This window comes from Telopea speciosissima, chromosome 6, assembly GCF_018873765.1.
Source record: "Telopea speciosissima isolate NSW1024214 ecotype Mountain lineage chromosome 6, Tspe_v1, whole genome shotgun sequence".
Classification (NCBI taxonomy): domain Eukaryota; kingdom Viridiplantae; phylum Streptophyta; class Magnoliopsida; order Proteales; family Proteaceae; genus Telopea; species Telopea speciosissima.
Window position 1 is genome coordinate 47,549,837 of NC_057921.1, and position 12,662 is coordinate 47,562,498.

Genomic DNA, 12,662 nt, shown 5'->3' on the forward strand with positions numbered 1-12,662 from the left:
AAACCAATGTAGAGCTTTTGATATATGATCAGTGATCGACTTTGTCAGTGTAATCCATTATAAGAAAAAGTATTAGTTAGGGATTTTGTTGGTGGAGATCGAGTAGGTTTGTAATAGTAAAACTAATTACTAAAAAACTATCAATTAATAAATGGATTATATATAATTAGTCATAACCGTGTGAGCTCATGCCAACTTGAGATGATGATGGATTTATATATTCAAGCCAATAAGGGATCGATCGAGACGACTCTGCTGTTGACCCTCTCCATTGCTTTCTATATTTGGTTAGATATGTTTGCACGTAAACAACAACATTGTTTTATTATTATTAAATAAATGATAGTTCTCTTCATGATCTCATATTTAGAAAGAGATCCAATGCACTATTTCTTGATGTTTAATTAAGTTGCTCTTGGAAAGGAAGTGTTTAGTTTACATTATCAAATTGTAATTTCACAAACTCTTACATTCAGGTTCTAAAGCATTTGGGGATGCATTTCTAACTCAGTGGTGGAAGCTAGCTCATGGGTATTAAGCTCTCCTCCAGCCGTGACATGAGTTGGAGGATCTAACCCAGCAAAAACAGAGGTGTTTGGGTCAATTCACAGGCGGGAGCACCCTTATGAAATGACCAACCCCCCCCCCCCTCCCCCTGTTTTTCTGGACTGATTTTCAAGCTCCTGCCACGCCTGGAGGAGAGCTAGGTCTAACCAACGGAGGTCTAGTGTCAATCCAGGGAGAGGTCGAGTGTTCGACCGTCCTACCACCCACCCTCTCTAGAGAGAGAGAAGTATTTGATATTATTATTAACCTTTTTTCTTTTTTTTTTTTAAAGAATTCAATTCCTTTAAAATCCATATATAGATGAATTTAAAATTATCAATATATTTGAACAAGCTAGATCACATATTTCGCCCTATGCATTTCACACTAAATCAAGCCAAATGGGAAATTTAGGCCAGGTAAGATGTGAAAGTAATATTTGACTGGGTTAAAAAAAAAAAAGTAATATATTTGCATTATTGTATGCAAAATAAAAATTGAATAGAATTGGCCTAAATTTAACCCAGTCAAATATTACTTTCACACATACTGAAAGAATAAACCATTTGAAGAAGAAGAAGAGGGAGAATAAGGGATTTTATAAAATTAATTTAATTACTAAAAATTCAAACAAAACCTTCGTTTATTCTCTACTACAGGCCCACCCTTCAAAGTTGAACCATAAACTTTGTTCATCTTCTTCAAACATGAACCATTTGACCTGAGGGATGATTAATGGAAGTTCACCCAAATTTTCACACTTTTTTATCTTTTTTTTCACTTAGATCATCATCATCATCATCAATCTCGATCATTGTTATACTCGCCTTCATCCATAGACTTTGTCTAGCTAGCTAGAAGCACTCACAACACTACTTTGCATTTGGTATTATTAGTAGTCACTTTTCAAACATGAACCCATTTGCATTGATGGATGGATTTATCCCATTTGACTCAAATTTAAACACTTTCATTAACTAATTAATAAAACTTATTCCTCCCTTTATCTACAGACTTAATTTTTGTAAGGGAAAAAAATTTCTACTTGGTGGTATTTCTTACGATCTCGCACAGGACACCGTGAGATGATGTCTTTGCCCCCTGAGTAGATACCTAGGCGTGGACGTGCTCACCCATTGACTATTTGAATTATTTGCATAGGAAAAGATGAATAAGTTTTGTTATGTGTCTAATAGGGCTCCATCTAGTGTATGTGCGTTAGATTGAGTCAGTCAGCTTAGTATATGATAAATGAAAAGACTTGAGATTTAACGTGTTACATTATCTCTGAAACTTTTGACATATCAATCGAGTATCTAACAGGTTTTCTCTCAAATTTGTTGCAACAATATACAAGAAGAATTTTCCAATTTTTATGATCATTGAAAATATCGAAGAGACACAGAAGAGTATTAGAAAGAACACAACTACTATACTATACCCCTTTTATACATTAGCTTTGACCAACACGTGGAACATGTGCTGTCACTTGGTATCCAAAGGATTATTCCCTATTGTTTATTTGGTTGGTTCCTAGAAGAGAACCATGTAGCTAGCTTGTTTCGGAGTTGGTCAAATCAGTAAGACAATCACGGTGGAAATAAGACCCTTATGACGAAGAACACAAGATGGAGACTTTTTTTTGATAAAGACAACATAGAGACGACCCTTACTTATTAAAGGAACATCACCAAACGCGTGTGACACTGGGAATGAGAATTTTAAGTCTATTTTCTTCTTGAACAGCCAAACATATATATGTACACACCTATTTCTCTTTCTCTCTCTCCTGCTTCTTCTTTTCCTTTTGACCATCTGTCTATTTCAGTTAGATAAAGGCTTCCCATCTTATATAAGAAACATTTGTTGTCACCCTCACCATACAAGCTAGGTGACAAATAAAAAAAATTATATGTTATGGTTATCTTTAGGAAAAGATTCAACCCCTGGTATATGGTTAGTGGAGTCAGTCTAGTGTATGGGTGCACGTTAGATTGGACATGCAGCTTAGTATGAGATATGTTAAAGGGTTTGATTTAACGTATTCGATCCATCAATTTTGGAGCTTTTGACGTATCGATCAAGTATCTAATAACCCAAAAAAAAAAAAAAAAAAAAAAGACCGGTATGAGCTGATGACATATCAAATTTTAATTTTAAATTCAATTATTTCCTCTTCTATGAAATTGTATTTATTTTTCTTTTCCCCTTTATTTTTGTTAGGTTCTATCTTTGATTATGAGACTCATAGAATCTATATGAGCTGAGTATTCTTGTATTTTTCAATTATAGGGTTTTCTTCACAGACACTAGAAGGATCCATTATTATATTTAACAAGTCTCAAAGAATACAAAGAGGCTCCCTAAAAGAGGGGAACGAAAAACTAAGGCATTTAATAAAAAATAATGTCCATGTAAGGTGTTCTTGCTTCAACTTCATCAAATACTCATATGCATGAGGTCGAAGTTAGTGAATCAAAAGGAACATATGGGTTGTTCAGGCATGGTGGTGGATCAAAATGCCTTGCTAAGTCATGACAACCTCCTATAAAAGGTAAGAATTATACTAAAGGTAACCTAATTTCTTATTGACAATTTTATATCAGCTTATTTCTTTCTTTCTTTAATTCTATTAAAAAAAATTTGCAATGAAATAATTAGTAGTAGAATTATATATAGAGTATTTATTTAATTTGTTTTTTTTAATGGAAATAAAAGTAAATTAAAGTAAATTTATTTTTATAATCAATTAATATTTATTTACATGTTAATACTTAATACTAAATAATATAAATATTGTTTACTTATTTATTAAATAAAATACTAATATTTTATTAATGCACATACTATTTCTAAATAAAATGTAAATATTTTATTTATTTATAAAATAATATTTATAATAAATTAATATTATTTATATATTAAGTTAAATATGAAATAATATTGTTATTTGTTATTATATAAAAATACCAATCTTTTATTAATTTACATACTATGTCTAAATAAAATGTAAACATTTTATTTATTTATATATTAATATTATAATCAATTAATATTTATTTATTAAATAAAAACAATATATTTTACTAATTTGTTTTACATTCTAGATTCATGGTATTATCAATTCTACTATTACTCAACACTCTTCAATATCAAGATGTGAAGAACCAAAGCAATTTATATAATTTAATTTTGAGGTCAAAAGCTACAATTCTCTTTGCACTTTCATGACTCAATGTGTCAAATATATTTACTTCTCAGCCAATATTTATCATTTCCTTATAAGTTTAAAGAAAGAAAGAAAGATAAAAACCTTTATAAAATAATTAAACCCTTTTAGACCTTTTTCATAAAAAGAAAAACTAAGTCTTCTCTGATATATATGGAAGATAACGCCAAACCAATGGAGAGCTTGATATTTCAAGTCAACTGTAAAAATTAAGGCAAGTAGGGCTATTTGAAAATAAGTCAAAAATAAAAAAATAAAAAATTAGCACGTCTTGATTACTACTTATGGAGTTCCTTTTGTTAATTATTGCAATAGTATAACTTACTAAGCAAGTGTGAAATAAAAATGGATTATTAATCTCTTAAAGAGGGATTTATTCAAGCCAAGCCAAGGAGAGAGGACTGGATATATCCGCCTCACATTCTCCATTGCTTTCTATATTTGCTTAGATGTTTGTATTTGAAATCAACATTTATTTAATTTTCTTAATAACTAAATGATAGTTCTCTCCATGATCTCTCACATTGAGAAAGAGATCCAATTCAATATTTCGAGAGAGAGAAAAATATAAGCAATTTTGAGTTGTTTATTATGATAGTTTTTAAGTTTTTTTTATTTGAATGGAAGTGTTTAATTTACATTATCCAATTAATTGTAATGCCACAAACTCTTACATTCAAGTTCTAAATCATTTGGGGATGAACTTCTAGCTCAGTGACGGAAGCTGGCGTCAGTCTAGGGAGAGGTCGAATGTTCTACCCTCCTAGCTCACACCCTTTCTAAGTAATATAACTAGTGGAATTGTAGGGCAGGGGGGTAGGAAGAACAAGGGAGGGCTTGAGGAGGGTGGAGTGGAAGGTTACAGGTAGGGCTGCAAATAGGGTCAGTTCGAGCTAGGCCTCTTAAAACCCTAGTCCAGCTCTAAGTCCCCTTAGTTGGGCTCATGACCAGGCCCGATCTTGATTCATGATCAGAAAAATCGAACCCTGACCCGTCATCCGGATCGGACCGAGCTGACCCTGATTGGCTCTAACCATGATATATTTTATCATGGGGAGCAAATATATGCTTTACTTTTTTTTTTTTTGGTAAAAGCAAATATATGCTTTACAAACCCCAAGGGGTTAGCGCAGCTGGCTTGGAGGGGACATGAGACTCCGCCTCAGGAAGCAAGGTCTCGTGATCAAACCTTCGCCGCTGCATAATTTCTTGGGGCCACCCGCCTGAGGCTCACTAGGGCCCAGAAGCTCCCGGTTCGTGCATGGCGCGGGGGTCATGTACGAGCCCAAGGGGGATTTAGTCGGCCTAAAGTCGAATACCCCTCCTGTCTCCAAAAAATATATATATATATATGCTTTACACCTTGCTCAAGGATGTGGAGGAAAAAAATAAAATCTGGAAAAAGAAAACCCCCTTTTGGCAAACCAATTACAAGATATTCTCAAAATAAGAAACCAAGCAAAATAACCAGAAAAGACTTCGTTAAAGAGATATCCAATAACCCAAACAAACAGGTGTTAAAAAATCCCAATAAAAACTTCCAATTCAAAGGTAACTAAACATCCGGTAAAGCTAGATCATATAATTCGCCTTGTGCATTTCAAACCAAACCAAGTGAACTGGAAAAATTAGGGCAAGGTAAGATGTGAAAGTCAAAATAAGCATAGATTCCGTATGGTTGGTTTGATAGGGTTTAACAAAAGTGATATATATATATATATATATATATATATATATATCTACATTGAACACAATAAAACAAGCACTTACAATGATCTAACACACACCCATAACAATTTTAAAACTGAGAGTTGAGTTGTTTAGTGGCACGCATAATGTTTAATCCAAGGCCCAGCCCATATACATCCCCATCTAATCCACCATTGAACTTTACCAAGGCCCATATCATTGATAATACTCCCATCTCTAGTGGAAAGTGGTTTGGTTTAAACTAAGGATGTTTATTGGGACCAGAACCGGGAACTGTCCCAGAACCGTCCCGCTAAAACCCGGTATTAGATCGTCCCATTAATAAATGGGATGGTACTGGGATCTGATTTGGTACCGAATAATAAATGGGACAGGACGATTCTGGGACGAGATTCCCAATGGGACCAGTACAGAAATACAGATTAAATACCAGATGGGACCAGAACTATCAATACCCTTTCAAAGGGTATATTTCATGTTCTTTCATTCAAGCTTTATGGCTGGACTTTGATGTATTTGAGTGACATTTTCTCTTATGGAGGTTTTAGCTAATAGACCTTCAGTTCTATTTCTATAAATTTGTTTTGTGATAGTACTAAAACTGTATATGGACTTGTTTATTTCATCCTTGCTAATTCTTAGTCGTCGTTTTGAGAAGGTTATATGTGATCTGAAGAAGTAAAACCATGAAATTCAATTCATCATGGTTTCGTATTCTAAATTACTTTCAAAAGTAAGGAATGCTTTAGATCTTATAATAGAAAAAAGATCCACAACACTACTAATTAAACAATCTCATTAGAAACCATTAAAGTTCTTTCTCCCTATTCCTACAAGGCTTAGAACCGTTTAGAAACCGGTACCGACCCGTCCCATTGATAATCGGGATCGGGACCTAGATTTGGTCCCGTTGACTAAATGGGATGGTACTGGGACTGACACCTTTGGTACTGATACCGGTACAAATCCGTCCCAAATACCAAAAACCATCCCATTTGACACCCTTAGTTTAAACTTCATATTCCAAGGCATAATAGCTTCATTACATGGCATGCCTTGACTTGTACTCTTCTAACTCGATCAGGAGTTCCTCTTCCTTGGGCATATTGGATCCCAAACTATTGCCTTTATTGGAATGCCCCGAAGATATTGATCAATATTTTTTGGATGCTCATTCTCCAAGAGAATATGGCTGGTGGTGCTTTTAAAACGTCGGCCGCCCCTACCTTCATACTTTTGAAGGTGAATGGAGATGGATCAAAAAGGAATTTAAGTGTAACTCTTATCTATGGACTGGTTGATAAAATGACTTTTTGTACTTCAATGTATCATATTTGATGGGAAAGGAACATGCGAAGATGGACCACTTCTTTCTGTTCGACCAAATTTGGATTTCTATTAACTTTGAGATCATGACTAGGGTCAGTCAATGCTATTCAAACCTCTGACTCAGATTGTGAAAATATTTGACACATTGTATCTTTTTGGGGTATTTAGATTCGACTTTTTTAAGTAGTTGTTTTCTTTGTTGTGGAGTAAGTAGGTCTCTCCTCTCCTTATTCTTATTATTTGGGGCCCTTTTATTCTTCTTCTTCTTTTAATAAATTTCCATTCACCTAAAAAAAAAAATTAATAATAATAAAAAAATCAAGAGGTCTAAATACTCACCATGTGAGAGATTAAATGAGACCTATATCTTATAGACAGTAAACCCTAAGGTACCCTTCTCACATGTAGAATTTCTATCCCAATAGAGTTTTCCAAGTTGCAAAATAGAGGTTGTACCCTTTAACACCTCATGCATGGCTGTGCCCCCGAGTTGAGCTTCACCCTCTTTACCACACTCTAGAACCTTACCAGCTTCCTCAAATGTGGCTGTACCAAGTTGGGCTTCAACTTGAGATCCATTATTAGTAAGGCCCTGACCCAACTCGGATGTATGTGTAGAATGAATCTGAACCAATTTGGTTCAAGAAATATCCATCATGTGACCCATAATTAGCAGGCCCACCCATAACAGTTCCCACCATGCACATCACCAAAATTCGTGCCATAGAGTTTGCACCACGCCCTGCTGGCTGTTCCTCCCTTTTAGGCTGCCTTGTCTGGACAGAATTACCACCAATTCAATTTCGATCTCTGCTGTGGTAGTCATTACATTCTTTTACATTAAAATGGAATTTTTGTATGGATTAAGTTTATCTCCACCCATAGAGGATGGTTCACCCACCATCCACCATCCTACATCCTACATCCTAGGGTTCATAAATCCCTAGTGCCTAGGATTTTGTATGTTCCAAAATACCTTCCCGATACCCTTTCCTGCCCTCTCCATCCCTGTGGTGAATGAGATCCCTAGCTCCGTGGGTGGAGGGAAACTCGATCCATGTTTTAATAAAATTTTAACCACTTTTGATGGTTTTTTGGGGATGAAAGTTGATCGAACACATTGAGTGGGGTTTCGATCGAGGCCTCCATCAAATACCACCTCCAAATAGGTGTTGGGAGAAAGCTCTATTGATGGGTACAGATATTTGCCAAACGGCTCCTCTGGCATCCAAATTTTGTATTTTTTGTTTTGTTTTGTTTTTTTTTGGGTAGAAAGATCATCTGCTGTGGTCTCGAACAGCATCACCAGAGAAACCAGCAAATAAAAGAGCATATATAGAGATGTTGTTTGTCGAGCAACATGCTTACCATCTTTTGCAAAGTAAGGCGCCGCCAGCCTTGAATCCACAAATGTAATGTAATGAAGCAGCCTCATCATCCCTGGAAAGACTGTATGACAATGAGGAACCAAATCATACCGCTTGTGCAAATGCACAGTTCAGAAAAATATGATCATTCAATTCCACAGCCAAACCACAACGTTGGCATTGATTTTCCACAGGGATCTGACGATGGTTTAAAGCCAAGGCTGAAACGAGGCCATCAACACACGCTCTCCATCCATAGTAGGTTTTTAAATTTTGTCAGATCTTATCTACGTTATCATCTATCCATTTAATATATATTTATATATATATATATATATATATATATTTTTTTTTTTTTTGGAGACAGGAGGGATATCCGACTTTAGACCGACTAAATCCCCCTGGGCTCGTACATGACCCCCGCACCACGCACAAACCGGGAGCTTCTGGACCCTAGTGAGCCTCAGGCGGGTGGCCCCAAGAAATTATGCAACGGCGAAGGTTTGATCACGAGACCTCGCTTCCTGAGGCGGAATCTCATGTCCCCTCCAAGCCAGCTGCGCTAATTTAATAAATTTTAATTCAATAGGATTTACACCATGGTTTTAGGAATCGGTATTGAATCAGCTGGCCGATCTTGAATTGGTAATTGGTATCAAATTAAGCGAAAAAGCGTAAAATATCCAATTTTTTATGATAAGTATTAAGTGGGGGCTAAACTGTCTTATCCACTTAAAGGTGTAAGTTTGGCCTTGTCGGCTCGAACCCACCCTGAGTTCGAACAGGGCTTGGGATGAGATACCCACCCTCAGGGCTGAAAATTTTTAACTCTGAGTCAAGGTCGGGCTGGGCTAAGGTTGAGGCCTTGGGCTGAGCCCGACCCGGCCCAGCCTGAACCTATTTTAAATTATACTATAATATATATATATATTGATATTATAAACTTTAAACTTAACATACATTTTATGATATAATGTATTATATATGAAGATAATAAGTGATATAATATGTTTACTTATGTAAAATACATAATTTTCTCCCCGGTCCAGCCCATGCATCTCTCCTTTCCCACTTCCTTTACGGGGCCGCCAATCAAGATCTGCCCGACCCGATCTTGGGGGTGGGTCAGGGTTGAATTTTTCAGGGCCTAAGTCAGGGTCGGGTCGAGTCTTGGCCTAGCTAAGTTGACTCAAGGTTGGGCTAGGATTTTAAAAAGCCCATCCCAACCCAACCTGTTGCAGACCTAAATCCATTGATACGAACCAATCCGTATGGATATCGAATCAGTATCGACCAAGACCAATATACCGATTACTAAGAGGCTATATCAGTATGAGAACCTAATTTGACTTCGATTACTAAATCCATGGATTTACACACATGGTGCTATAAAGCTTTGCAACTTGATTGAAAGTTTAACTTCAGCAATTTTATGGCTGCTTTGTTGGACCATTTGAAATATAACTGTTAAATTATGTACACCAGAATACCATGGGGGTATTCTGGTCTTTTGGGTGTTTTATTTATTTTTTATTTATGTATTTATGAGCAAGGGTAGAAATGTAATTAGGGTTGTGATACTGTTCACGTGAACAGTATTGTGAATAGTGTTTCCCCTTGTAATCTCTTTTATTATTATTATAAATAGAGAGCTTGACTGATCTCATTGATCATTCAAGCATTATTCCACAAACCTGTTTTGTTAATATGGCATCAGAGCCAAAATTTCTCTGATCTAAGTTTTCAAAACCCACTCCCTTCCTATCGTTTTGTCTTTCTTCCCCTTGTCTCGATTTCTTTTCTCTCCTTTTTTCCCCTTTGCTTCTCCTCCCTTCCTAAGGGCAGCACTACAGAGGTGATCATATGATCTAGTTGCTGCCCTATTCCCACCTCTGTTTTTCCCCTTTATGAGAAAATTTATTTGGTTCGATTGCTACTGGTTCCTGTCTGCGATTTTTGGAGTTTCTACAATTTTGAAGCCCTAGCCACTACCATTGATCAAGGCTGGTTTTCTGCATATTGGACACTCATCTGCGATCTGGACCAGCTGCCCTCAAGCCTTTTTGGTTGTTGAAGACCCCCTCTCCCAATCGATTCCTCTTTTTTAGGGTTTTCTAAAACCCTGATCATTATCGATTTTTGGGAATTGGGTTGTTTGCTGTTGTTTTTTTATTGGAGCTTCTTCTCTTCATCAAGGACATCCTCTACAGGTTCCTGGACAGATTCGATCAAGCTTCTTCGTCAATTTTTTTTGGATCCCCATCACCACATCGATCTCCAATTTCAGGTTCTCTTCCAAAACCCTAACATTGTCGATCTCTGTGGAAGGGATCTCTCTGCTGCTGCTGATTTTTTGGGAGCTGTTTTGCCCTTCATATTGGCCCACTCGACCTTGATTTTAGCTCTTGGTTTGGTGTAATTGCTGGTTTTTCATTCTCCACAGCCTTGTTGCAACTATGGATGACTCCGCTGATTCCACTGCAACTTCTAATCAACCTGGACATGAAAAATCAGATTATCATACTTTTCAGCCCAATCCCATCAAACTTGATGGCAACAACTACCTATTGTGGTCTCGGTCAGCCTCTTTTGCTATTGCTGGCCATGGTCTCACTGACCACATTGATGGCAATGTTTCCATGCCTGCTGCCCCAGGTGCTGTCCTGACTCGCTGGCTTGCCAACAATGGTGTTCTCATGTCTTATTTGATTTGTTCTATGACTTCGGACATTGCACATGGGTTCCTCCTTTTTGATACAGCTTCTCAGGTTTGGTCAGCCTGTGAGGAAACGTACGGACAGCTTGGTAATGATGCACAAGTCTATGAACTCAGGAAGAAGGTTCTTCATACTACTCAGGGGGACTTAACAGTCTCTAAATATTATGCTACTCTGCGCAACCTTTGGCAACAGTTGGACCACTTCTCTGATTACCAACCTGATAATGCTACTAATCTGGCTGCCTATAAGAAACATGTGGATAAAATCAGGGTCTATGACTTCTTGGTTGGGTTGAATGTTGAGTATGACCCAATTCGTGTTCAAGTGTTGGGCCATTCCCCTTTTCCCAAACTTGAGCAATCTTATGCCTTGGTCTCCCCTGAAGAAAATCGTCGAGCTGCTATGTTGCACCCTGCTGTCCCTGACAGATCAGCCCTTCAGACTACTGTACCGGCTCTTTCTACACCAGTTGGCACTCTCTCTGTGGGTGGTACTACTATCGGCACTATTACTTGTGAGCATTGTCATAAGCCTTATCACACCAAGGACAAATGTTAGAAACTTCATGGGAAGCCTGCTGACTTTGAGGCTAAATGGGCTGCCAAGCGAAAACCAAAAACCAAGGCCAATCACTCTGAGTCTGTCACTGCAGCCCCTACTACTGACACTGGCCTATCTCAGGAGGATTTACAGGCATTCCTACGTGTGCTAAAGTCTTCCACTGTTGTTGCTTCTACTACACCAGCTATTGCCACTTCGTCTACTCCTTCAGGTTCACACTTTGCTCGGTCAGGTATTTTGTTTGGTGGTCATTGTGCCTCTGTAGCTTTCCATCCTTGGATCATTGATTCTGGAGCTATAGATCACATGACCGGGTCCTCTAGCCTCTTCCATCGTTATTCTCCTACTTTTGGGAAAGACAAAGTCAAGGTGGCTGATGGTTCCCTTTCCTCCATTTCTGGAAAAGGAATCATTAACTTCACTCCTTCCCTTCCTTTGTCCAATGTTTTACATATTCCAAATTTTACTACTAACCTTCTTTCTATTAGTAGTATAACTCGTGATCTTAACTGCAAAGTAACATTTTTCCTTCCCATTGTGTTTTTCAGGATCTGGACTCTAGGAAGACAATTGGATTGGGTAAAGTACATGGTGGCCTATACCTACTTGACGATGGACGTCTCACTCCACCTCCATTACTACCACTACATAAGAATTCCTTAGTATCTTCTGAAATTTATCAATGGCACTCTAGATTAGGTCACCCCCCCCTTAAGCATCTTAACATCTTTATTTTCTACTTTGGTCAAACATTGTGATAAGACCGATTTCTTTTGTGAGGCTTGTGTTCTGGCCAAACAGACACGTTCAACTTATTCTATTTCTAATAAAAGGAGTTCTTCACTTTTTCACTTAGAACATTCTGAAGTTTGGGGCCCCAGTCGTAAGACTTCGGTTTCTGGTCACCGTTGGTTTGTCTCTTTTATTGATTGTCATTTTAGACACACAAGGGTTTATCTTTTACACACCAAAAGTCAAGTTTTTTCTTGTTTTCAGCATTTCCATAACATGGTCAAAACTCAGTTCAATGCTACTCTCAAAGTCTTAAGAAGTGATAATGGGACTGAGTATACAGAGACTCAATTTCAGAAATACCTTGCTGATAATGGGATTGTTCATCAAATAAGTTGTGTTGATACCCCAGCCCAAAATGGTGTGGCTGAAAGGAAGAACCGACACTTGTTGGAAGTGGCCAGGGGT